Below are 27400 nucleotides of genomic sequence, written 5' to 3' on the forward strand. Positions count from 1 at the left end.
GAAAAACAGCACTCATACACCTCTTTACGGTGGAAGTTGATGAAATGCATTATCCTTAGTGTACAAATAAATAAAGCAAACATATACTTGTGCAGTTGTATGTACTATGCTATTACTAACTCTATATACTATCTTTCAGATCACTAAACTGGAGGGTGCACTATGAATCAGCACGTGCTTGGACACACAACGAAGTCAATAGGTGAGCTACGAATATTTTCTCCAGTATTAACTTCTCAATCTATAACTTTCTCTCTCTCACATTGTTTCTCTTTCCCTTTTAAAGTTATGGACAGTGCTGTTCACTCTGCCGATATAAAAATCAAGGCTGAATTTATTACTCTCCAGTGTAGAACTAAAGCTGAGTTCAAGTTGTGAACTCTGTTGGTCAGTGTTTACACAAGGTAAGCAGAGCGGCCTAGATACACAATGCCTCCGATTAAATGTGTTAGAAATAAAGAGGCTTATTTACAAGCCCCTTGCACCACATTTCCGTCACTTTTATCATGAGAAAACAAACCCAAAAGTAGCGCAGAGGGCTTGTAAATAAGCCCCAAAGAATATTGTCCTACATAATGACGTGATCTCTCACCTAATTCTGTCTCATCTCTGAATCATTTTAAAGACTTGTTGGTCCATACTGAAAATCTGACGCAATAGGCATTTCCGTACAGACACCTCTTGAACGCGGGCCTATAAGAGAAGTGGAATGTATCAAGCACACTCCAGATGTGCAAATTAAAAAATATTTCCAAGTATTACCTTAACTTGTAATATTTGACCTCATTTAGTCATATCGATCTAATTTTGAACACTTATTCTCATTCTTATTTTGCAGATTACTTACACTACTTCTATTGGAGTTCATATCACATTTTGTTTATTAAATTGTTTTGTTAAAGTTATGTTTGTAGTTATTCATGACATTGTTATCTTTAAGTTACGGTTCCAGTTATTTATTGTTGTTTCAATAAAAAAGTATATACGTCTTCTTTTTCTGACAACATTTCACTATTATTTAGTGTGATAATAATACCGTTAGAAAACATTTAAAAATAGAAATTATATTTATACCTAGAAGTATAATACTGAGGCTCTTTACCAGCTCTTTACCAGAGTCTATAGCTACGACTAAAGGTTCCTATGGAAAACTTTTAAAACTCCAGCACAGTAACTGGTTCGATTAGCAACATAGTGTGGTGAACTTCTAACCTCTGTGCTCACTTGAATGTTCCATGAACTGTTACTATGGTAACAGGCAGTAACCAGTTTGGGGGTAGGATTGAAAAGTACTGGCTGTACAGAAACCGTTATATTTACCCAGGATCCTCTACATAACAGAAAGAAAAGCAAAGTAAAACAGAACACTGTTTGCCGGATTTACAACCCTTTTGCGCCACTTTCGCATCACTTATCCCATCTTAAAAGTGATGCAATAGTAACGCAATGAACTTTTAAATCTGCCCCTATGCACATTACGAGCAAAAGAAGTACGCAACTCATTCAATTCTTTATCGATCAGAATTAGTGTTGCTTCACGATTCACAATGCACTTTAATAAATACTTCGTGCCTATTTAAATGGGAGACGAGATTGTCGACATTACAAAACTTAGTGGCATATTTACAAAGATGGAGTTAAAATTGTCGCCACTTTTACGGCTGCAAACTACAACAAAAATGCCAAAAATGGACTTCAAAATCCTTTGTTATCTTACCGGAAGATTTTCTCAACATTGCTGTTTGCTATGCAAGAGTGGGAGCCACCCCCCGGGGCTATAAAATAAATGTTTGGGGGGGGCTCCATGGCCCTCCACCCTGCAAAATTAGAAGTGGAGGGGCCTCAACGACCCCACTCAAGCCCCGGGAACAACCACTCCCGGGGCTTTGTGTATTGTGGGAGGGAGGCTGCGTGGCCTTCCGCCTGGAGCCCTCGAGGGCACTGGGTACCTCCACCCCCCAGGGCCGGCTCCTGCAGTGTCCCGTGGTGCCTGCCCCCGGGACACTGCTGTTTGCTATGAGAGGGCAGGAGTTTCACGGCTCCCGCCCTCCCATAGCAAACTTGGTTTGCATTTTGAAAGACAGAGCATTGAAATCTGTTCTCACTTTCAAAATCCAAACCAGATAGCTTTTTCACATGCAAGTTAGCATCTCCCCATGTGGAAAAGCAATGCGGGCTCCCGAAGCCGGCTGGGACCATGGGGGCATTTTGGCTTCCCCCACGGTCTCCAGAATTTGATATAAGCCCCGGGGGATGTGGTCCACGCGGATATTAGAAATTACTAATAGGGTCTATTTTTTATGGTAAAATTAGAAGTCGCGCACCAGTGTGGCGCTCAGTGCGGCACCCTGGTGCGCACTAACATGCACACATGGGGAGCTATTCACATGCTGCTCCCCATGTAGAAAAAGCAATCTGGTTTAGATTTTGAAAGAGAGAACAGATTTCCTTGCTATGGGAGGGTGTGATGGGCACCCCGGGACACTGCAGGAGCCGACCTTCCCACAAGAAAAAACAATTTGCCCCCTGGGATGACATCGAGCGCTCCAGGAGGGGGGCCACGCAGTCCCCCTCCCACACTACATAAAGCCCCGAGGGTTGTGGTCCCCGGGGCTTTGGGGAGCTTGGAGCCCCCCAACCATTGTTTTTTGTAGCTGGAGGGTGACGATCCCCGGGGTTGGGGGGCCCCTATGGGCCCCCGTACAAATTAATAATTTTGCCCCTGGGATTTGGCCCCCCGGGGGCTACTTATTTAATAAGCTCCATTTTCTTTCTTTCTTTATTTTACGGCAGAGTCGGCGCACCTTACGCCACTTGCCGTTAAAAAAAAAAAGTTGTTTTAAATTTGTGGTCCCTGGGATCCTTCTGGGACCCCCTATGCAGGTCTAGAGGGTCAAACCATTTCAACCCTGCCCCCTTTCTACGTTTTGCACACTTGTTCCACTGACTTCTACCGAGGCACAAAATGGCTGCCAACAGTTCCTGGCTTCGAATGTTGACAACCACTTGACAGAAAATTAGCATTCAGCGCGTGATCTGAAAGGTGCGCTTATGATATACTCACGGTGCGCTCATAGTCTGCGGATCCACCGTGCCCATAGATATATATATGCTTTTAACCGTAATTTTCGCAGGAACTAATGAACAGATTGAAACCATTTAAGCAAAAGGCACTAGTCTGAACTGAGGACTACATCTCTGCTAAATTTGGCATAATTCCTTTCAGCAGTTCGGGCCTGTAGCTGTGAATAAAGGTCCTATCGAAAATTGCATGGGGAAAACACGTTTTGGGACCCCCCTTTTTTCTCAGCCCCCGCTTCACGAATCATCCCGAAACTTTCAGGAAAAGAGCGGAATGGAGATAGCCATTAGTTTTGAAAATTTTGCAAAGATTCATCAACCAGCGCCAAAGCTATTCCAAATAGAATGTTGCGGATTTCCTATGGAAAATAGGTCCTAACTATAACTACCTACTGGCGACCGCCAGTAGGTTATATATATATATATAGTCAAAACAAAACCATTTCAGGCATAGAGTGACGCATAAATTATGCAAAAACAAAATTATATATATATATATATATATATATATATATATATATATATATATATATATATATATATATACCATTTTCAAAAGGGATACCAGCAGATGTAAACAAGCATTGGCATAGCCAATAGTTCTCGCCTTTTGTACCTTATAAGTGTTTAGCCATGCGACAGTTGATGTTGTTGCACCAAGTATATTGTGCTGGATAACTAAACACTTAGAAGGTCTCGCCTTTTGTACCTTATAAGTGTTTAGCCATGCGACAGTTGATGTTGTTGCACCAAGTATATTGTGCTGGATAACTAAACACTTAGAAGGTCCCAAAGGCAAGACCTATTTGGCTATGCCAATGCTTGTTTCATGTTTCACAGTCTTGTATTTGGCTATGTTCAGAAATAAAAATTGTATTTTATTAAATTAAAGCATTTTCTATACACTATATTTTTCTTAAAGAAATTGGCACACAAAGATTTTAGAATAATGCTTGAAGGGTAAGATTAATTAAAAAAAATAGCTTTAATAATAAGTCTGTGGCGCAGTCATGAGAGTTTTGTATTCTTAAAGTGCTTGTGAAAGCTTGTTTGGGGTTAATTTCTTTTTACACTTTTCCATTAAAATTGTAATATGTATTTAATTAATGCATTCTTTCAGTGTTTATTGATTTTTAATGCCTATTTTGAAAGGGTTGTGTTCATAAAACTGTACATTGTGTCGACGTTGGAAGCATGACCTGCAGAGTCAGCCATACTTCGATGTAAAGTTCACTTGCAGGTTAGAAGTACATATCCGGTTGCGGCAGGCAGCCCACTGAGCTATCTTGGCAGCCAGTTTAAGACGAGGCACTTTAAAAGCGGAGAGATGTGAGTGGATCAGCTGTCTTACTGCCCCAGTAAGTACCCCACCAACGACACCGAGGCTGAGGGGGGGACGCAATGGAAAGCCCGGCAGGGAAGAACCAGTTTTTCTCAGTCTGATGTGACATTGTTTATCAAGGCTCCGTGAGAGCATTTTACCGCAGATTCCCGTTTATTTGTCGCTTCTCTTAAAGCGTAAATATTATTGTAGACAAGTTTAGGGTTTGTTGCAATAAAGTCTAAATAAAAATAAATAAAACAAATTATGGTCATGGAAGTGGGAAAAAGACACGGAGATGAAGACGGAGGAGAGAGCCTGAGAAAGAGAAATAAATAAATAGAGGTAGAGCGAAAGAAAGCGAGAGAGAAAAGCAAATGAAGACGGAAGGGAGAGAGGGATTGAGAGAGCGGGAGAGAGTTGATGGCAGGAGAAGAGGGCGGGAGAGAGTGCGGTAGACATAGTGAGGTGAATACGGATAGAAGGAAGACAGAGTCTGGGTGAGAAACAGAATAGCAGGAAGGCAGGAGTGAGAGGCATGTGGGGAGAGACAGAGAGGAAGAGGGTGAACAGAAAGAGTGAGAGCTTCGGAGGGCAAATTTAGAGAGAGGGCCCGAGAGGTGATGGGGTCAGAAATGGAGAGGGGAAGTGAAACTATGGGAAGAGAAAGAAAGATTTGCTTGAGAGGAGAGAGAACGTGGAGACAGGGATTGGGGGATGGGACTGACGCGTTAATGGAGAGGCAAAAAGGAGACGGAGAGGGCGGAGCAAGTGAGTGGGCGAGGAGAGAGGCGCACGCATGCGTCTGCTGGCCCGGAAGTGGTGCGTACGTGCATGTGTGTGTGCGCGCGCAGCCTGCTCTTTTTTGAAGCACATACTCATGCTTGTGGCGCTCCTGCTCGCTCCCGCAAGGTGGATTCCACTATAAGCACGAGTATGTGCTTCGAAAAAGAGCTGAACGACGTCTAAACATCTTCTATGAAGCGCATGCGTGCTGTGTAGGCGAGACCTAAAAAATCTTCTTTACAGCCAGAGGAGCCCAAAGTCATGGGTCACTCAAAACACATACAGTGTATGCAGTTACAACCATTTTCTCAGTCAGGATATAGGCACGAGTGCAACCAGTACAGAAACCTGGGCAGATTTAACATTGGGCAGGTGGCAGCTTTCACCAGTTTGATTTACAGTTCACACAGCATAACCTGCAACAAGAGCACCTTCATCATTTCTGAGACATGAACTATTCACAAAATACCTTAGTTCCCGGTTTGGCATTGGAGTATCTGTTAAATCAGCATCAAAGAAAATACCGGGAGTAAACGGGCAGATTCTCAGAATCTGACCGTTTGCTCCCGGTATTTTAGCATTTGGGATGCATCATCCCAAATGCAGAAATCGCAATTTAAGGAATCTCTAAATAGCGATTCCTTAAGTTGCTCTTGCATTTAAGGAATCCCAAAATGAGATTCCTTAAATGCAATGCATGAAACCCAAAAAAATAGCGATTTCGCTAATAGGGGGAGCAAATTACCATGAAGTTGAACTTCGTGGTAATTTGCTAAAACTTTGAAAAATGCACTTTTGTGCATTTTTCAAAGTTACATGTTGCGCACACACATGCCCTTAGGGCATGTGTGTGTGTAACATTTGTGCACAGGTCCATTTCAGGGGTGCAACAGGGTGTCCTTTGGACACCCTGGCACCCTTGAAATAGCGGAACATTAGCGATTCGGTAATAGCTAATCGCTAATACGGAATGGCTTTCCCATTCATTCCTACGGGCCTTTAGGAATGAATGGGAAAGCCATTCCTTATTAGCGATTAGCTATTACCGAATCCCTAATAAGGAGTATGTAGGAATCGCTAATAACATTGCGATTCCTACATGCATCCCGTTTTGCGAGTCTTTAATAGCGATTCCTTAAAATTCGCTATTAAGGACTCGCAAAACATAACTTTGATGCATCTGCCAGTATGGGGCTTAGTTGCACATTTGATTACAAAATGACAATAATGGTTTCTCCCTCCTCATGGGTGGGAATTAAAGATGCTGGTTCAAGATAGGACAGCAAACAAGGATATCATGAGAAGCAGACAGTAGTATTTCATATTTAGATAATTTGGCAGTAAGAAGGTGTTGAAGTTCGGTGGCAAAGAGAAGAGCAACAAAAGTATGGGCTACAGACAGAGTTGTTCTAAATGTAATATTTTCAGAGGCTTCTACGAGATAGGCAGCAGCTACAGATCGGAGACATGGAGGGAGCCCAGACGAGACTTGGTACAAAGTCAAAAAATAATAGCCTATCACCATGATCTTTCACCAGCACTCCAAGAGCAAAACCATTGCATTCATGAAAATACAGAGTAAAGATTTTAACATCATCAAAAAGCCCTAAAGTGGGTACAAAGTTCAGGGCTTTTTAAAATGTATACAAATACATTTGCAGCTTATGTAGACCGCACCAAGAGCTTGTAGTGTAGGGCCTTGTAGACGTGGGTGAGCGGTTTGTCCTGGCATCGGTTGCTGACAGGGAGCCAGAATAAGGTTTTTACGTGAGGGGAGATGTGGGCCCACTTTGGGAGAGGCTGTTGCGTTTTGGAGGGTCTGGAGTCTTTTGAGTAGTTGGGCAGTGATTCCCACATAGAGGCCTGGGCCACAGTGCGCCTGGTGTAGAAGGGAATCCATTTGAAGATTTTCGATTTTTCTGAGCAGGTGCAGGGTGCGGAAGCAGGCAGAAGAGACAGCGTTGATCTGTTACCTCATGGAGAGCTTGCTGTTGAGAATTATTCCACAGTTTCTTGCGTGCTCTGTGGGTACGGCTAGCGGGCTGACCTGCTTTGGCCACCAGGAGTCGTCCCATAGAGTTTTGCTGTTACCAAAGATGAGAATATCAGTTTTGTCTTAGTTTAGTTCGAGGCAACTACTGTGTATCCAGCTGGCGATGCTGGTCATGCACCTGTAGAAGTTGGCTTTGGTGTTGGTCGGGCCTGAGGAGAGTAAGATGATGAGCTAGGTGTCATCCGCATAGAAAATGTGGTGGGATCTGACCCAGGGTAGCCAGAGATGCCATGTCTGTGTTGAAGAGCATTGGCCTTAGAGAGGATCTTTGTGGGAAACTGCAGATGATGTTCTTTGGTCCTGAGGTGAAAGGAGGGAGGGAAATGCTGTGGGCACGACCGGAGAGGAAGGAAGAGATCCATTTGAAAGCTTTCCCTCGGATCCCCGTTTGGTGGAGACTTTGCAGGAGGGTGTGTTGGGAGACTATGTTGACTGGAATGGAGAGATCAAGGAGGATCAGGGCGTAGGCTCTCCCTTATCAAGGAGGGTCCAGATATCATTTGTGGGAGTGATCAGGCAGTCTTGTGTTGTGGTTTAAGCGGAATCCGGATTGGGAGGGTTCAAGAAGGTTGTCCTTCTCCATGTGGGCAGTTATTTGGAGGTTTATTGCTTTCTCTAGGCAGTTGGGAGATGGGCTGGTAATATTTACGTCTGTGGGGGTCTGCAGATGTTTTTTTGAGGAGCAGTTTAATCTCTGCGTGTTTTCAGCCTTCGGGAAAGGAGACTGAAGAGGTGGCTGTGTTAATGATTGTGGTGAGTTCCTTACTGATGGTGATGTTTCCAATGCTAAACATGTGCTGGGGGCAGGTGTCCTTGGTGGCTCCAGAGTGGATGAAGCCTATGATGGTTTTGGTTGTGATAGCGGAGAGAGGTTCCCATTTGTTTAGTGCACGCTCGAGTCTGCTGAGTTGGGGTATTGGGGTTGGGAGTCGAAGTTTTCATAGATTGTAGCGATTTGGGTGTAGAAGAAGTCTGCAAGGGTGCAGTGGCATAACAAAATTCGAGGGGGCCTCCCTGCAAAGTTGCAAAGTACATGGAGATGCCCCCCCCCCCCCCCAACGCTTCAGATCCAGTCAGGTCGGAATCAATACAGACAACAAATGTTCAACGTATGCTTTAAAATATATGGTGCATTAATCAATGCTCAGTTGATTCTCTTTGACTTACTCAAGAACAAAACTAATGAGTGAGGGCCCTTCAGACATGTTGCCTTTAGATCGTGGAACAACATACCTCTCGAGCGAAGGAAATTCTAGAACTATCTGGACTTCATAAGGGTGTTACACCATTCGTACTTTATTAAACCACTGTTCGTCATTTGACAGCGTTTTCGGCATTTATTCCTGGTGTGTTAGCGCTGTGAGGCCATTCTAGTTCAGGAAAGCTTTCTAAATATATTAAAAAGATTAAATAATTTAAAAAAGGCAGAGAAAGCAAATTCAACACATATAAGATTTACACCCAACATTGCTTTTACTTGATTTGACCCACCTTAGTTTCTTGTTAAAGGTTCGCAATAGGTACAAATTAAAATATTACTTAGTCGGCAGCTATGGTTTTCCTTTAAGACTTGAAATAGGTGATTTCTTGTTTTGCTTGATGTCGTGTTTGAAGGCTCGGTATGTAGTGAAAATATTTGCTGTCTGCTGAAGCCTATGACAGATTGATGGCTTGCAGTTAGATGTTTACAATTTCTATCACGTGTCAGGAGCTCTCAGGCTAGGGGCACACCGCCCCTGCACAGTGCTGGAGGGGGCCCTCTGGAGCTCAGGGCTCCAGCCGGAGGGGGCTATTGTTACTCCACCCCAAGGGTGTTGCAGAACTCCTGCGATGGAGTGACTGTGTTCTCGGTTGCTGTGGGGTTGAAGAATTCTTTGATGATGCAGAATAACTCCTTCCCTTGGTTTGAGCTGGTGTCCTGGCGATGGGCATTTTTTTGTGGTTTTGAGATGGTGGTGGTACCTGTTCAGATTTATTTTAAAATTGTCCCGGTCTATGTTTGTTTTGGTGGATCGCCAGATTTTCTCAACTTGCTTAAGGGAGGGCTTGTGGGACTTGAACTCTGGTGTGAACCAACGGTGGTGTTTGGGGATCTGCTGGTTTTTGTGAATTTAACCCTTTCCTTGCTGCCGTCGGCCATTGGCCGACGGCAGCACTACCTCCCCAGTGCGTCCGTCGGCCAATGGCCGACGCGGCCCCGCCCGCGCACGGAAACGCCCGCACCGCGGCGGAATTACCGCCACGGTTAACGGGTTAAGGGCGGCGACATTATTGCTGCATGTGTTGATCCATGCATTTAAATTTCTGACCGCCTTTTCGAGATTAGTGGTGCTGTCGGCTGGGGGTGGAGGAGGCTTTGAGGGAGTTTTTCTTCCTATCCTTGTTAGGAAGTCCCACCGGCTGTTTTAAATATTGGCACATGGCTTTACCATTGTAACGGCCCATCCCCCTCAAAAGCCACAGGGGTTGGATTTCTCACCCTCTGGTGCAAGGTCTTAGTTCAATGCACCAGAACAAATTAGAAATCCAGTTACTGTGACCAGTACACACCCCCCTGACGTCATGTCGTCTCAACAGAAAAGATATTTTCCATATAATTTGTAGTTGCCCGGCCTTAACAGTGGAACATAGAAGACTGTTCAGACAAAGGATTTTACATATACATGCACGCCACCAAGCAGTAATACCTGGCCTGCAGGGAGAAGATTTACAATTTACTGGAGGATTCTTAAAATTCATAGACATTGCAGAGCTAAATGTACATAGCAAAGGGTGTTTACTTTTATTATCCAATTCTCCTAATAATTTAGGAACAACCTGCCTGGAAGGGCAGACAAACACTGTAGGAGCTCATTTGTGTCCTTATTATATGATTATCTGGAATATCGTGAAATAATTAGGGCTTCGCATCGTCATGGCAAGAGATGATTTTACAAAAGGCACATTGCACTTAAAAACTTTATATGTGGTAAGCTCACTTTATTTAACGCCTAAGCTGGTTAAGACTCCCTTCAGGCCACACCATAGAACTGAATGTGATTACTCACAGAGTGTAGCATGATTAGTAATCAATAGAGGAAATTGGGCACTTTAGGCAAATCAGAAATAGTAGGTGGATTATGGTTCTTGTAAATGCACTTTACCAGTAGATCTTTTAGGTGGTTTCTTTTTACCTTGATGAATTAAGTGCTTTTAACATGGGACGATCCCTTATTTTAATAGTGATTTTATAAAGTTGTCTAACAGTGATATTATGCGTGAAAAGTGTATAAAAGCGACATATTGTTTGTTTTTATTAACTGAACAATAACAATGTATTACTTACTTACACATCACCCTAAGCAAAAATGTGCAGGTTTTTTTTCTAGTTACCCTCTAGGTAAGTTCAGAGACACATCAGAACGTCAAACCTTCATTTGTAAATGAATAACACACTCAATATAGCACTGAAAACATAGCATAAAACTTCAAAATGTTTATTTTCTAAAATCCAAGTCTAGTGCATAAAATATAATCACACAGAATGTGAACATGAATAAACAGTATGAATATTGATAACATTGGTTAGCAAGTTCCTGGCATCCTAACACCCTATCACTACTAATAGGCACAATGCTAAACATTTAGCAGAAGCATAAAATAGCAATCCTATAAATCTTAATATGGATAACACAGCATACCTTTCCTAGTGATAAATAGCTGTTGAGCTATTTTCTATCACAGACCTTGCTCAGGAATGATAAGCTATACCTGGTCGAAGGTCACTTCTTTGTGGTGCTCTAATAGCCTTGGAGCAACCCCGACTGGTGCTGCAAACCATAGCGACCTCTGTCTTGATGGTTCCATCGTGCCACTATAGCCTAATGAATAGAGGCTTTTAAAGCCCCTGATAGCTGATTTTGAACTCTTATTTCTTAGTTTGAAAACACTAACATGCCAACCAGACAAAATAAGTATGCTGATTGTGCGTCATCTTGATTCAAATATTGATTATTCTTTTTTTTGCCTCTACTGTAATATTAAAAGCGATCATGACATAAACAACGAAAATGTCAGCCTAGCTAGGAGACAGACATGATGCTTCCATTTCTATATGTGTACATTTCACACACTGATAAAAAGAGATAAAAGAGTTTGCAGGCAAGCATACAATAAAAGCAGAATAGGTTTTAACGGTTACCCAGGCATAGTGTTTGATAGCCCCGGACAGTTGGTCAAAATAGTTATATTTAAAAGACATGTATTACATCATAAAAGGCATAATAAGTTCTTAACATATATATAAATTAATGGATTAAAATACTGCATGAAGCTAATGAATAAAACATAGCATTAAATATCATTCAATGAACAATTGAATTAAATAGCACATGAAATATTGCATGAAAATAATAACACATTATTGTATGTGCATTGATAGATTAGAAACAAAGCACACCAGGCATTAGATCTAATGCCATTGGATTCAAAATAAAAATAAAAAATAGAAACGGAAAAAAGGGAGCAAACAGAGTTTTTGACATACTCTTCATTTTGTTTCAGAAAAGCAGGAAGTCTATTTCACTTTTACCCGGTTGACATGGCTTGAACTTCTTTAAGTTTTTCCCAGTTGGTGATGTGGTCTTATAGGCTCTATAATATTCAGGGATGTTTGCTTTTCCCTTTGAGGATGAGGCACATGGAACTGTATAAGTATGTTATTTTCATTGCTTCTTTATCTTTGGTTTAGTTCCTGATGATGGGGGACAGCTCTTGTAGATCCAGAGAATCCAAGAAAGGTGACATCCATAGCATATTGGTTCTTATTGATATTGAATGTTCAAGCATTGAAGCAGTTGTTTCCTTGAACATTGGAAGTGCGACTTGCCCACTATTTCATACATATTTTACCATTGGCATCTGCAATGCTCAGCAGCAGGCTTATTGCATTTTTAGTGGTTGTAATATTTGTTTCACAGTGATAGAATCCATGTTCTTACCAGTTCTGGCATGTTGTAGAGGTTCTCATCTTCGGTTCTTGAGGGTTCTGGTCTGTCCGTGGTAAGGGCCTCCCTTTCTGGTAGCCATAGTGCTGCTGACAATGAAAAGCCAGAGCAGACTGTGCCTTCCAAAAGGAGTCCCAAGAGGAAAAAACCCATAGGGAACAACCTCTGTTGAAGGTGGTGACTCAATGAGTGGAAAGGAAGGTAAGAACCCATAAATAAGAGCAAGCACCAGAAGGAGTGGAGAATAGAAGGCAAGAATTTCAAATAGGAGTGGAAGGTGTAAAGGAATCCAAACTGGAATAGGAAGCATCAACTGGAAACAAGTGTGCGCCAACAGGAAGCAAAAATACACCAAGCAGGAGCAAAGATCACCAGAAGGAGTGAGGACACACTAGCAGGAGCAAGGAGTGTTGCAACACAAGGCAATGAAGGATTTAGCCCATTAAATACCCATAGGCAGGAAGTGATGAAACAACAAGTGATGTAACAGGAAATAAGCAGTTGCCATCTTGGATAGGGAAAAGGAAATGTAAGGAATAAGAAAGGTCGCCATCTTGGAAAGGGTACAACAAAGAACCTTCCGAAGGCCCTCTGGGAAACAATACTGAGGACTCATGGGAAGATGTAGTAACAAGATGTCACCAGAAGAATATACTGGAAGCAACAGTGAAATGTGCAAAACAAAATGTTAGTGGAAATATGACTCATTTAAGTACTGGAAGCCTCAGCTCCAAAATTGGAGCTGCGGTGTCCCTACTGTGTATTAATGAGCATTACCTGGCCACTGTGTGGTGCTGCGACGTGCCTGACTAGACTTAAATACTGTAACAGCGGACAGCTGTGCAGCACCATGACACGCCTGAGAAGGAGGCGCCATGGGGGCTTCGCATGTTGCACCGCAGCCCACGATGATGAGGTGGGCAGCGCTACGGGCTAAGCCATGGCCCGCAGTGAAACACCATGGGGGACAGAAGCAGGCTTTCAGTTCAGTGGCCTTACTTGCGAAACATTCAATTTGTGGAAGGGCAGAGAGAGGCGCTTAGAACAGTCAGCCATTCATATCCAAGATAGAACGCCAGGATCTCTCTGCATTGCTTCTCAGTGGGCTATTTCCTTTTGAAATTCATTGTGGAGATGGGACTGGTTTTATTTCTTTGTCACATCAGAAAGATGAGAACTACACCACTGATGATCAGAAGGATTGTTGGAAATTTTTTGAGTAGTCCAAAAACAGTCTTAAAACCAGTCAATAAAACAGTACCAGTGGTCTTGCAAAAATGCCCTGACAGTTGTGTTTGAAGAATTGAAGATTGTATGACGAAAATTTACAAAATGATTATAACACTGGGTTTACAGAAGCTTTTGAATCTCTGACACAGGGTTGGCTGTTTGTAACTCATAATTTTCTGGCGCTGAGGTTAGGAAGACCTCATTCTGCATTAATATAGCAACAAGTTTATTCCAGTTCTCATACATTGAATTTATGTCTATTCTATGCCAAGGGACATTTTCAAACAGTCTTTTAGGAGGAGGGTGCAGCATTTTATGCTTTCTGATACAGAACAGTTGGCCTTGGGGTATTTTGCAACGTGTTGTTGTGATGTTTCACTGGTGCATGTTGGGCTGGAATTGAGCAAACCGGTGCAGAGGTTCAGTGCTTAATATGAGCAGGTGCTTTCAGGTGCTCAGCAACTGCACTTCTTTCACAGGGCCGTGGCCACAATTTATGACCCTGCAGGTGGTTGTCTCAATATTAATTGTTCAAATTCAAAATAAAAAGAATAACATACATTGCATGGTGACTGGCTGGTAAATGTTCATAGACAGGCCAGCATTCGCCTGTCCAGGCAGGCATGATTGTGTATCACCACGTTAGTGATGATGTCATCTCGCCGATCACAAATCCAAGAAGTCATCGACAAACTATGTCTTGCATTCTATTCCCAGAGTCTGCTGCAGCCTACCACTGCCTTAGTCTAAGCCACCCATTGGATAATTGTAGCTGGGGGCTGGCTTAAGACGGAGTTGAGGCAAGGAAGCTGCTAGAGCGCATTAGGAACTTGGCAGTGAGAGCTCTTGAGGAAGAATAAATGAAAGTAAGTGTGGACTTTCCGCTGGCGGTGTAGCCAGAGTAGCATATCCTGCAGCCCTGCATTACTGATATCCTCAACTTGCTCGATGCGGCTGTGGCCCAATACAACTTTTTTGCGCCATGGCGTCACCTCTAGAATCTGTGCGCTGCACCCCAGCATGGCAATTGCTGAGCGTGTGTGAGTCCAATAGGCACCAACCACATCCATACGTACTGCTATTGGCAGCATTACGGTTGGGGACAATACCTGTGCTGTAGCAGGCAGGGTCACAGCAAGCTGAGCAGTGGATGCTAATGCCGTCGCCATCCCTGGGCCTACTAATTACAGGCAGCACTAGTAGTGACATCACCTGCTGTGCTCGAGCAGCTACCTGTTCTGCAAATAACCCAGTTATACTGCACAGAAAATATGCAAAAAAAGCATTTTCATTTGGTGTACATTTTGTTTTTGTGAACATATCCTGGGCACACGTGTATATTTAACAGTTGATATAATGTTGAAAATATGATACAGTCGACACCGGTGGTTTTCTAAAGGGTTGTTTATGTGGAGATGTTCATGAGAGAAACAACGCCAGCGGACACGTGTTTCGTCAACAGGTCAATGCCTGTGACTCTTCAGGGCTGGGAACAATATAATATGAAAAAAACAAATTTTTAAAGCAACTAGTTGTGTACATAACTTCAATATGGTAATACATAAAGTGATTTAAGTGGGGTGGCTATTGAAACACCATTCTTAGCGTAGAAACCCTATTGGAGAACTACATATGAAAAAGGGGGGGATCATGGAGAAACCAGGCACAAAAAGTAACCTGGCCTTCTTGATTGGGAGTCGTACGGGTCAAGAGGGTAAAAGGGAGGACACAACAGAAATGGCGCAATTCGCTTGGAGAGCAAACAAGTGTAGTACTTCTCAAGGAATATGGTATTTTGACAGAGACCCAAAGCGTGATTCTCTTGGAGAGCATACACCTGGTAGTGCCTCTCAAGGAATAAGAGGAACAATCGAGTCAAAGTACATAATCAACACAACATGCGGCGAATAGTCACATAAGTAGTCTCAAATTGACAAGTTATTCCAGTAATTGAAAGTGCATTTGTGGGAGCACGAGTGCAGGAACAGTGAAAACATTTAATACAGATGCTGAGGCATTTCAAAAAGGTCAGGGACCAACAGCTGATGTATTGCATGCTGATGACTAGCTGTAAAATGGCTGTCTGATGTTGCCTAGTACTGTCAACAAAGGAATCAAACGATGTGCCATGCATCACTACACAAGTTATTTACAGAGGGCTACTGATACTAATCAAAAGGGCAGAGGTAGTAATAGGAATTACTATAAGAATGAAGAATAGACAGCAAGAAAGTCGAGTGAAGTACAGCTAATGAGTACGGGGTGGCAGAAGCATGCTGAGGGTAATAATGTGAAAATTACCAAGCCTACATTAGGGAAACATTTACCTTGAATCGCATTGAAGAGGTTTCTGAGGGTGGAAAAGGATAAAGAGAAAGAGGGGGGAAACTTGTCGTGAGTGAGTGCAGAACGTATGAAAAAGGCGGTAGCACCTGCGGCACAAACATTAAAATACCGCATGTGAATGGAAACTCACCGAAAGACCGGTGATAATTCCAACCCGGTGTACTGGTGCAAAAACAGCCGTGGTTTGGCCGAAGGGAATGGTAGGTCAAACGGACGGGTACGTCCGTGTAAGTGCGGAGCCTGTGAAGAAAACAGGGGTTGAGGTATGAAATGGCTAGAATCGGCAAAAGGAATCTAAAGAAATGGTCTCCGCACCTCGTATGTTGTAAACGCTCAGTACCTGATCGTGCAGGGTCCAGCCGTTGCTCGTCTCGCCGAAGGAGTGAATCGGAGACCGAGCTGTGGCAGGAAGTTAGTTTAAGACACGAATGTCAGGAAAAAGACTGGACTGCTAACTTTCATGTAGGAGAGGTGTGCACCGGAAGTGTAGTAACGGAAGAGTGAAGGTAGAACAGAATGAGGGGTGCGATATAAGGAGGGTGCTTAAGAGTGAAAAATAGTAGAAAGAATAGTTTGCTAGTACTTCACATAATACAGGCCACGAAATTATAAAACTAATTGTCAGTCCAATATTTGAAAGTGGCATCTCTATGCCGTACATAACATCCGATTGTACTCAGAGCATAGAGCATTCAATGGATCAAGAAGAAACAACTTAATACTAGGAAGAGCAGTGTCATACGCCAGTGGTCAATAGTCACATACTATCTTGCTATAAAGGAGTAGTGATGCATTGTTTGAAACTGATTACAATAAATGGAACAAGAGGCAAAACGTAATATATTACAGAAGTGGGGATGGGACATTTAAAAGGAATGAGGCACCATTGCACATGAGCATGGGCAGCCTATTCTTGATAATTGAATAATCAATGTGCAGAAAGCTTTTACATTGGGTATCATATCCATACACAAAGGTAGCATTGTTATTAAAATAGATAAGTTAAATCAGAAAATGTATTCAAACAATTGGTATAAAAGCAGTATGTGGTGGAAAAGCAGATGAAGACATGGAAAAAGGGATAGTATATTTAACAAGATGTGGGTACCCAGTAGGAGAGAAACCCATTATGTAAGCAATAGTCTGGGTGTGAAAGATCTCAACGGGATGTACCCAAAACAAAACTGATGCTGTGGTGTGTAGAAACAGTTTCTAGCTGCCTAGGAAGTATTGTAATTCATGGTCGGTGTTCTGGCCGTGTTCCACGGTGTGAAGGCGCATGATCCATGTCGCCTCTAGTCGTTCGAGTCTGAGTTTGCGGTTTCCTGCCCTTATGTTTGCTTGGGCGACGTCAATTCCAAAGAAAGCGAAACTTTTGTGAGAACCTTGTGAGGGACATGAGGCTATGTGTAGAGCCATAGGATATCTGGCATCCTGTTGGTGGATGGCTATGGTATGTTCGTTGATGCGTTCTTTCACAGTCCTGATGGTACTGCCAACATATTGGCTCCGGCATGTGGATTGCAGGACGTACACCACAACTTTGGTGTTACAATTAATGTTCCATTAATGTCATACTGCTTGTTATTGTAACCCTCAAATCTTTTGACTCCATTTCTTTCCCATTTGCATACCCCTCAATTTCCACATTTGTGGAAACCCTTGGTGTGTGAAGTGAGCAACGTTGTGGCGCTAATAGTGTGGGGCACAGTGGGACTTAGTCTGTATCTGAGAGTCCTCCCACGTCTGTACGTAATGAGTGGTCTGGTGGTGATTTTATCATTGAGTGATTTATCTGCTCGTAGGATGTGCCAGTGCTTCGTGAGGCTCTTTCTAATTCCTACACTATAGTTCATTGTAGTCTATGATCAACCTAGTTTGTGGGTTGGTGGTTGGTTTGTGTTTCTTAGGTCGTAATGTGTTAGGTCTTTCATTTTTCTTTATTCTGGAAATGGCTTTGTTGATGACATTGGGTTTATAGCCTCGTTTGGAGAATCTATCCTCCGTGTCTGATAAGCATTTAAGAAAGTCTGTGTTGTCACTACAGTTTCTGCGTGCTCTTACTAGTTAACCGTAGGGAATAGAATCTAACTGGTGTGCTGGGTGTTAACTATCCGCATGGAGGATCGCATTGCAGGCAGTTTTCTGTGCATTATAGCTTGCTATGGAGAGTATTATCTTTGACATAGAGTTCCAGATCAAGGAATGTGATCTTGGATGTGCTCTGGGAATATGTAAACCTCATGTTCATGTCGTTTAAGTTAAGGTGTTTGCAGAAATCGTCTAGTTCTCCCTGTGAGTCTGATCAGAGGAGCAGGCAATCGTCGATATACCGACCCCAGTACACAATGGAGTTAGTCCAAAGTGCACCCTTCTCGCCCCAGATCCGTGTTCCCTCGAGGGTGCCCATATACAAGTTAGCAAAAGAAGGAGAGAAATTAGAGCCCATGGCTACACCTTTCGTTTGCCTATACCATTTCTTCTCGTACATGAAACAATTGTTCTGGAGAATGATGTTCATCATGGCTATAAGCATATTGGTGTGTTGCCATTGGGAGGCAGGTCTCACGTCCAAATATTTGGATCTGAAAGAAACAGGTTAGTTTTAGATTGCTTACCTTAGAATATCCCCAGGCGTCAGACTGGATCCGGAAATTGTTGCGTAGCAGTACCCTTGCGCGTCGGTAGGTGTCGTCTGCGGCTCCGCGTCCGTCGTCGGCGTCGTGGGCGCCGGGATGACGTCGTCGGAGTACTTAGACGCCGGCTCCGAGTGCTGACGTCAGTTCTTTTTTCCGCGCCAGCAGCGCAGATCCGGAAAAAGTGGTACCTTAGTCACTTTTTGACTATCTTTTTGATCATTCTTCGACTCCGATCGGTGCCGGTAGGGATGCCAGGTTTTAAGCCTTGTGGGGACTGCGACCGGCTGATGTCGGTCACCGACCCTCACCGACGGTGCCTCCACTGTCTCGGCGTCGATCATGACGACAAGACCTGCTCCGACTGTCGGGCCTTAACATCGAAAGCTAGGCGGGAGCGGTCCCGCAAGCGGCTCGAGCTCTGGCAGTCAGCCCAGTGCCGTGAGAGGTCCCGGTCCGGACGGAGGTCGAGGGACCGGTCGCGGGGGCGGAGCCATCATAGTTCCGAGAGTCGACATCACTCCTTAGGATCGAAGTCGTCAGGTAAGCACAAGAAGTCGAAGAGACGTCATCGCTCTTCCGACTCCTCCCTGACGCTCGCACGATGCGGCCGGGGGTTCGGGTGACACGCCCACGCGACTCCGTCGGAGTCGTCGCGACCTGCCCCATACCCTCCGGTCCCTGGGCAGCAAGCGACGCCGGAGGAGATTGAGCGCTTCCTCATGGCCATGAGGTCCCTCACTCCTTCGGCAAGTTCTGCGGCGCCTTCGGCCCCCTCTGGGGGCCCTAGCGGGTCAGGTGCTTCGGCCCAGACGCCACCGGGTGCTTCGGGCCCTACGCCGCGGGCGCCTTCGGGCCCGGCGCCTTAGGGCCCCACTGGATCCGGATCGTCGCCGGTCGACCTGACGACCTCACCGGCGCCGGTCCCGCAGGTGTCACCTCCGGCGCCGTCCTTGGGAGCGCCGTCCACCGATACCTCACTCGAGCCGGTTTCGGCGTCGGAGCGGTGCCGCTCTCGACGCCGCTTGGGGAGTTTTACTTCAATGAACCGGCCCCATCATTGCACAACCCTGATTATCAGGAGATGGGTGAAGAGAAGTATTGGGAGGGGTCTGAGGACCCTCTGACACGTGAGTGTCCGTCCCAGGTGGACTGGACAGGTGGACTTGGGGATGCCAGTGGTCTGGACACTTCGCCAGACACTGGTTTTGTCTCACCTCCTACCGTGGCTTCGGAGGAGGGGGCAACCTTCAGTGTGGTGTTGACAAGGGCGGCCAAGGCCTTGGGTCTTGAGCTCCCCGTCGCGGCCGTGAGGACTAACCTCCTCACTGAGGTCCTTAAACCGCAGTCAAGCTCGGCTGAGCCTCTGCTGCCGTTTAACGAGGCCTTGACTGACGTTCTTTTGGGCACTTGGTCCAGGCCCGCTACAGGCCAGCCTGTAGATAGGAACGTGGCCAGACGCCACCGCCCGGCCCCGGGCGACCCTTGTTTCCTGTCCACCCACCCCACCCCCGAGAGCCTGGTCATCCAGGCCTCGAACTCTCAGATGGCATTCCCGTCAGCGCCGCCTGATCGGGAATCCTTGAGGTATGAGAATTACGGAAAGAAAATATTCTCCTCCCTTAGTCTGGGACTGCGGTCTTTCAACACCGCATGCCTCTTGGGCTGCTGCACCCACTCCCTGTGGGACACGGTTGCGGTCGTGCTACCACAATGCCCGGCGGAGGTCAAGGCTAAACTCGCCCAAGCCCTTGCGGAGGGTTGAGATGCGGCACGTTTTTCCATCCGGTGTGGGCTGGATACCACCGACTCACTGGGCAGAGCGATGGCAAGGACGGTGGCGATTCGTCGCCACGCCTGGTTGAGGTCTGACAACTGTTCAGCGGATGTCCAGAATACCCTCATGGACATGCCATTTGATAGCCGTCGCCTTTTTGGCGACAGGGCAGACCATGCGCTTGAGCGCTTTAAGGACTCCAGGGCTACGGCCAAGTCATTGGGCCTTTCCGCCCGCACCAGCAAACGGGTGCCTTTCGCTCCTTTCGTGGCCAAGGAAGGGGCGCCCCCACACTTGCTGCCAGCCACGCACCGCAAACTAACATCCAACGCGGTGGCGGCCGTGGAAACTGCCGTGGAGGCGGTCGGGGACAACGGCGAGGCCAGTCCACACCTTCCCCCGCAGCATCTGCCTCAAAACCTTCCTAGTCCGGGCTTTTGGGCCCATGTAATGTCAGTGGGGGGCAGGGTTCGCCATCACCACTCCCACTGGTGCACTGTCACATCAGACAGGTGGGTGCTGCAAATCGTCCGAAGGGGCTACTCCCTCCCCATCAAGACGCCCCCTCCAGCCATGCCACCGCAATACCACCACGTATCGGGGATCATTTGCAGCTTCTGCAGGAGGAAGTTACGGCCCTCTTGGCCAAGGAGGCCATCGAGCGCGTTCCTGGGCCAGAAGTAGGGTGTGGTTGCTACTCCCACTACTTTCTGGTACCCAAGAAGGGCAAAGGGAGCCTACGCCCTATCTTGGACCTACGGAACGTCAACGGCTTCCTCCGGAAGGAGAAGTTCAAAATGCTGACACTGGCTCAGGTCTTAGCTGCCCTGGACCCAGGAGACTGGATGGTAGCGTTGGACTTGCAGGACGCTTATTTCCACATACCCGTCCTGCAGGCCCACCGCGCTACCTGCGGTTCACGGTAGGCCACGAGCACTTTCAGTTTACCGTGCTCCCCTTCGGCCTTACCAGCGCCCCACGGGTGTTCACGAAAGTGATGGCGGTGGTCGCAGCTCATCTGCGCAGGTTAGGGGTTTCAGTCTTCCCCTACCTCGACGACCGAATGCTGAAGGCGGGCTCGCCCCAGACAGTCGTCAGCCACCTCCAGACGACGGTGGATCTCCTGCACCTGCTGGGGTTCTCCATCAACGTGCCGAAGTCACACCTGTGTCCCTCTCAAAAGCTCCTCTTCATCGGAGCGGTTCTCGACTCGGCGCAGTTTTGGGTTTATCCCCCCAAGCAGCGGGTTCGGGATATTCAGGCTCTGATTCCGATCTTTCAGCCTTTCTCCCGAGTCTCGGTCAGGTTGACGCTGCGACTTCTGGGGCTGATGGCTTCCTGCATCCTTCTGGTGCATCACACCCCGTTGGCGGATGCGGGTCCTGCAGTGGGACCTGAAGTTTCAGTGGGCCCAGCATCAGGGCAACCTGTCCGACCATGTCCTGATCGCGAAGGGCACGGCAAGACCGCTGCAGTGGTGGCTCACGGACCGCGATTGGGTCAGGGGCAGATCCCTCTCCCTTCCCCAACCGGAGCACGTAGTTGTGACGGACGCGTTCCTTCAGGGCTGGGGAGGCCACATGGGAGAGGCGGAGATCAGAGGCCTCTGGTCTCCGGCGGAGTCCCGGCTCCATATCAACCTTTTGGAGCTGCGGGCGATTAGTTTTGCACTGAAGGCATTCCTCCCCTCTGTCCAGGGGAGTGTAGTGCAGGTGTTCACAGACAACACCACCGCCATGTGATACTGCAACAAACAGGGCGGGGTGGGGTCCCTCTGCCAGGAGGCTCTGCGCCTTTGACAGTGGCTGGAACATCAGGGCGTGACCCTGGTGGTTCAACACCTGGCAGGTTCTCTGAACGCCAGGGCGGACGAACTCAGCCGCCGGTGTATGATGGATCACGAATGGCGTCTGAACTCGGACGTGGCGCAAGGTCTCTTTCTGCAGTGGGGAGAGCCTTGGTTAGATCTATTCGCCACAGAAGAGAACGCGCAATGTCATCAGTTCTGCGCGTTGGAATTTCCAAGGCGGCACTCGCTCGGAGACGCTTTTCGTCGCGAGTAGAGTTGCGGTCTGTTGTACGCCTTTGCGCCTATACCACTTCTGCCCAGAGTGCTGAAGAAGATCAAACGCGACCGGGCCCAAGTCTCATTCTTGTGGCTCCAGACTGGGCACGAAGGTTCTGGTATCCCGAGCTACTCAGTATGTCAGTCGATCCCCCGGTTCGTCTGCCTCTTCAGGAGGACCTTCTGTCGCAGCAGCAGGGGACGGTCCTCCACCCGAACCTGTCCAGTCTCCACCTCCATGCTTGGACATTGAGCGGCGACAGTTGAGGCCATTTGACCTGCCTCCTGAAGTCTGTAATATCATTCTGGCAGCCAGGCGTCCCTCCACTAAGTCGGTATACGCCTGCAGGTGGAACAGCTTTGTTGCATGGTGCACAGCAAAGGCTGTGGATCCTCTCTCTGCCCCTCTTTCTGAGGTTCTTCTCTTCTTTCTTTCTCTTGCCCAGCAGGGCTCTGCTCTGGGCACTATCAAGGGCTACCTTTCTGCCCTTTCAGCCTTTCTAAGGCTGCCTGATCAACCATCTTTGTTCAAGTCCCATATTGTAACTCGTTTTCTGAAAGGCATCACACACACGTTTCCACCTGTTCATTTGTGATGCCTCAGTGGGACTTAAACCTGGTTCTCACTTATCTGATGTGCGCTCCCTTTGAGCCACTTCACAACTGTCCTATCCGCCTTCTTACTCTGAAGACTGCTTTCCTGGTTGCCATCACCTCTGCCAGGAGAGTGAGTGAGCTCCAGGCTCTTTCCTCTAAACCCCCTTTCCTTTCTGTCCATCCGGACAAGGTTGTGTTGCGGACTAGACCCTCTTTCCTGCCCAAGGTTGTCACGGCCTTCCACATCGGGCAGTCTTGCCCACCTTCTTTCCGCCTCCGCATCCATCAAAGGAGGAAGAGTGGCTCCACCATCTGGACCCAAAACGTGCGCTCTCCTTCTATCTGGATCGCACACGCCAGTTCCGGGTGGATGACCAACTCTTTGTTGGTTACATGGGCGCTAAGAAGGGACGGGCGGTACACAAGCGGACCATCTCTCAGTGGGTCGTCTTGTGTATCAAGGCTTGCTACTCCTTGGCAAGGAAGGAGCCTCCTGTTGGGCTGAGGGCCCATTCCACTCGGGCCACGGCGGCTACCCCTGCCCTGGGCCGCAGTGTCCCCTTGCAGGACATCTGTCAGGCAACTACGTGGGCCTCGCTGCACACTTTTGCAAGACACTACTGCCTGGACAGCCAAGTTCAGAGGGATGGCTTCTTTGGCCGTTCCGTCCTCCAGGACTTTCTGGTGTGATTATTGGTTCGCAGACCCACCACCGGGGTTGGTATTGCTGGGGTATTTATTCTAAGGTAAGGAATCTAATACTAACCTGTTTATTTTAGATGAACAAGTTACTTACCTTCGGTAACGATATATCTGTAAGAAACAGTAGTTAGTATTAGATTCCTTACCGCCCCACCCATCCTCCCGTTCTGCGAACCGATATCTAGGGTTAAGGTCATCCCCTTTCAGGGCCCTAGTTTCAATGGCACCAGTGTTGGTTTTTAACATGGCTCTGCGTTTCTGGCGCGGAAAAGCTGTGTCTAAGAACTGACGTCAGCACGTGGAGGCGGCGTCTAAGTAAGACAAAGTCATCACGACGCCGACGACGGACGCGGAGCCGCAGACGACGCCTACCGATGCTCAAGGGTACTGCTACGCAAAGATTTCTGGATCCAGTCTGACGCCTGGGGATATTCTAAGGTAAGGAATCTAATACTAACTACTGTTTCTTACAGATATATCGTTACCGAAGGTAAGTAACTTGTTCTTACGGCTTCTAGGCCCGTGTCAGGTTTGATGGAAGTGTACAGTGACACCACATTGAGAGTTGCCAAGATCATGCCCGGTTGCCAGTGTACGCCGCTAAGGATGCTAAGAATGTGCTTGATGTCTTGGATGTATGAAGGGAGATTTTTGACCATGGGGTTGAGGAAGAGATGCACATATTCTGTCAATCTTTCTGTCGGTCCACCTTTGCCTGACACAATGGGCCTGCCAGGTGGGAAGTTTGCTTGCTTGTGTATCTTTGGGAGTGTGCACAGCCATGGTGCGAACGGTTTGTCTACTCTCAAGTATAGGACTTCTTCCTCATCTAATAGGCCTGAGGTGTGCCACTTTCTTATTCCTTGAGAGGCCCTACCAGATGTATGCTCTCCAAGAGAATCACGCTTTGGGTCTTTGTCAAAATACCATATTCCTTGAGAAGTACTACACTTGTATGCTCTCCAAGCGATTTGCGCTGTTTCTGTTATGTCCTCCCTTTTACCCTCTTGACCCCGTCCAACTCCCAATCAAGAAAGCCTGGTTACTTTTTGTGCCTGGTTTCTCCATGACCCCCCCCCCCCTTTTTCATATGTAGGTCTCCAATAGGGTTTCCACGCTAAGAATGGTGTTTCAATAGCCTCCCCACGTAAGTCACTTTATGTATTACCATTTTGAAGTTATGTAAACAACTAGTTGCTTTAAAAATGTGTTTTTTTTTCATATTATATTATCCCCAGCCCTGAAGAGTCGCAGGCATTGACCTGTTGACGAAACATGTGTCGGCTGGGATTGTTTCTCCTATGAACATCTCCACATAAACAACCCTTAAGAAAACCACCGGTGTCGACTGTATCATATTTTCAACATTGTATCAACTGTTAAATATACACGTGTGCCCAGGATATGTTCATGTTTGTCTGGTGATGAGCTTTTAGCTCTTCCCTCACTCAGGGTTTTTGGGTCTTCCTCTGACCTGGCAGCACCACAAGCTTTTTGTTCTTCATTCTGTTAGTACCCTGTAAGGTTACCTGCCTGAGCGCCACTCACTTGCTACCCCAAAAGCCTGTGCAGAATCAATTACATTTTGTTTTTGCACTCGGTGTAGGTAAGAAAGTAAAAAACATCATCTTCCTCTTTAAGAAAGACAACAGGAAAACGCAGAGTTCAAAATAGCAGGGACATGTACAGGCTGACGACAGGTGTCACAGGCAGCAGCAGTGTTCTAGATGAGAGAGAGAGCAAGAGTAAAGTGGAGAAAGAAACAACAGAGGAGAGAGATAAGATGGAGCTAAGTAGTAGAAAAGGAGAGCAAATCTGATACAAAGAAAAAGCAGCCATGATGTGAAGAAGAGAGTATTAAGAAGAGAGAAGATACAATGTAAAGATGTACAGGACAGGACAGAGGAAGAAAAGCAGACAAATTAAAAAAAAATGGAAACACAACTAATCACTGCTAGAAGAGTGATTGTAAAGAGCCAAGATCGAGGCGAGAGAGAGCAGAGCATGGACAAAAGTGAAGAGGAAAAAGGGCAGGGGTAGAATAAATAGAGGGCAAATCAGAAATGTAGGGAATAAGGTAACACACCAGGTGTGACAAAGATGATAGAAAACAATCAGAGAGGTGAGAGGATAGACTCTTCGAGCAAAGACGTAGGAGACAGACAACAGATCAAGGTTAGAAGATAGAGACTGAGGCATGAGAGTGTTGAAAATGGGGCTCACAGGAGGAAGAAGTGAGATGTGGCCTCCTTGGCAAAATTTTCAGCACCTTTTTTTTTTGTTTAACAAATTAAGCACTGTAGAGGTTAATCCTGACTTCACAGAGTTACAGACTCCATACAGAGTGATGGAATTGCAAAAGAGTGAGTGACCAAAAGTATTTGAAAACCCAACTGTACTTATGATTGAGGGATTGATTTGTGTGTAGCAAGAACATTTAAAGGGTGTCTCCTGGGGCGTGGCCAAAATGGCGGAGTAGGAGGACGCAACTTCGGCGATCTCCTTCGGCCCAGGCCCCTAAACAGCTTATTCAACGCCGATCTCCCCCCCCCCCCGTTGCTATCTGGCGGCGGAAGGGGTGGGGGACTTGGAAGCCTACATCCGGAGGAAATTAGAGTGCTGGACGGCGTTAACGGCAAGCTTTGGTCAACGGGCCGGAATCCGCGAGGGCCGCGGCCCGACCGGAAGTGCTGCTGGGGCCCGCCTTGTGGGACTAACTGAGCCTGGGGTGCCGAACGGAGGCCGCCGGAATCGCCTGGAGCGGCGTGAGGCCTTGGCTGGCCTGGCCGCTGTTACAGCACGACCCAGCGGGCTGTTGCATGAAGCCTGGGGTGTGCGATGCGGCGTGCCTGACTGGGTCCTGAGACGGGGCGAGGCAGAGTCGCGGCCGCAGGAGGGATGCGAGAGGCGCTGAGCGAGGCCGTAGGCCTGAACGGACCTGCGCCGAGAGCGGAGACGACCCCCCCGCAGAGACTGGTGAGGCGAGGGTGTGCGCCCAGCGGGGTGAGTCCGCTCGGGACTGGCTGCGTCCCTGGCTGCTGTCGACGCGGCCCATCCTTGCGGGACCCTGGCTTTCCCCACGGAGGGCCGGGAGGGAGTTGACCGGAGGCTGCCGGCGATTGTGTCTGGAGAGGTGGCTCAGGAGGGGCCATCCTGGCAGGAGTCTTTGCCCCGCTGAGGACGACATCGTGGGGGACGGCTGCCTGGTGCATGCCTGAATGGCTGAAGAAACCGGAGGGTCGTGGGCCTATCAGCGGTGGTGAGCGGTCGGGGCGGAGAAGTGTGACCCCATCCCCCCGGCCCAGGTGGCCTGCCAGCGGAGGACTTTTTTCGCATCGCGGCGGCCGAAGTGGGTGAGCCTAGTGCTCCTGATGTACAGCAGGGTCTGGCGGCAGAGGTGGGGTTAGCTCTGAGTGATCCCCCTTCGTGTTCCTGGGAGGGACGAGGAGCAGGTGGGCCAGAATTATAGGAGAACTACGCCAGGCCTACGGTGCGGTCAGCAGTGGGCCCAACCTGACCCGGGGTCACATCTGGTTGCTGACCGCGAGGTCTTAACCCCGGCCGGCTCGAACAGGGGTGTGTGACTTTGGAGTGGCCCTGGTTGTGATTGGAATACGCGAGGGCAGCTCTGCGCACTGAGGGAGTGGTGCCTTACTCCGGGAGGCCCGGCTAACTTTCGTTGCTTGAGGTCGGGCCAGGATTGGTGCGCTCGGATGGGCTCCCGGGGTACATCTGGACCAGGAGGGTGCGGACAGCGCCTGGCAGTGTAGGCACGCAGAAGACTTCGAATACCGGGACAGATCGGCCGGCTGGTGGCTAAG

The 27400-nt window shown here is 47.3% G+C and overlaps 1 protein-coding gene across 4 annotated transcripts in view; it reads left to right on the forward strand.

Annotated features, from left to right (window-relative positions):
• The window catches only part of ARSG (arylsulfatase G), a 2325381-nt gene that overhangs the window by 744808 nt on the left and 1553173 nt on the right, over positions 1-27400 (forward strand). For all 4 annotated transcript variants that reach the window (XM_086930959.1, XM_086930958.1, XM_086930961.1 and 1 more), the window contains one exon: positions 140-202. The gene's annotated coding sequence lies outside the window, so the exon portion shown is untranslated. The remainder of the gene's footprint in view (positions 1-139; positions 203-27400) is intronic.

This window comes from Lissotriton vulgaris, chromosome 7, assembly GCF_964263255.1.
Source record: "Lissotriton vulgaris chromosome 7, aLisVul1.2, whole genome shotgun sequence".
NCBI classification, from domain to species: domain Eukaryota; kingdom Metazoa; phylum Chordata; class Amphibia; order Caudata; family Salamandridae; genus Lissotriton; species Lissotriton vulgaris.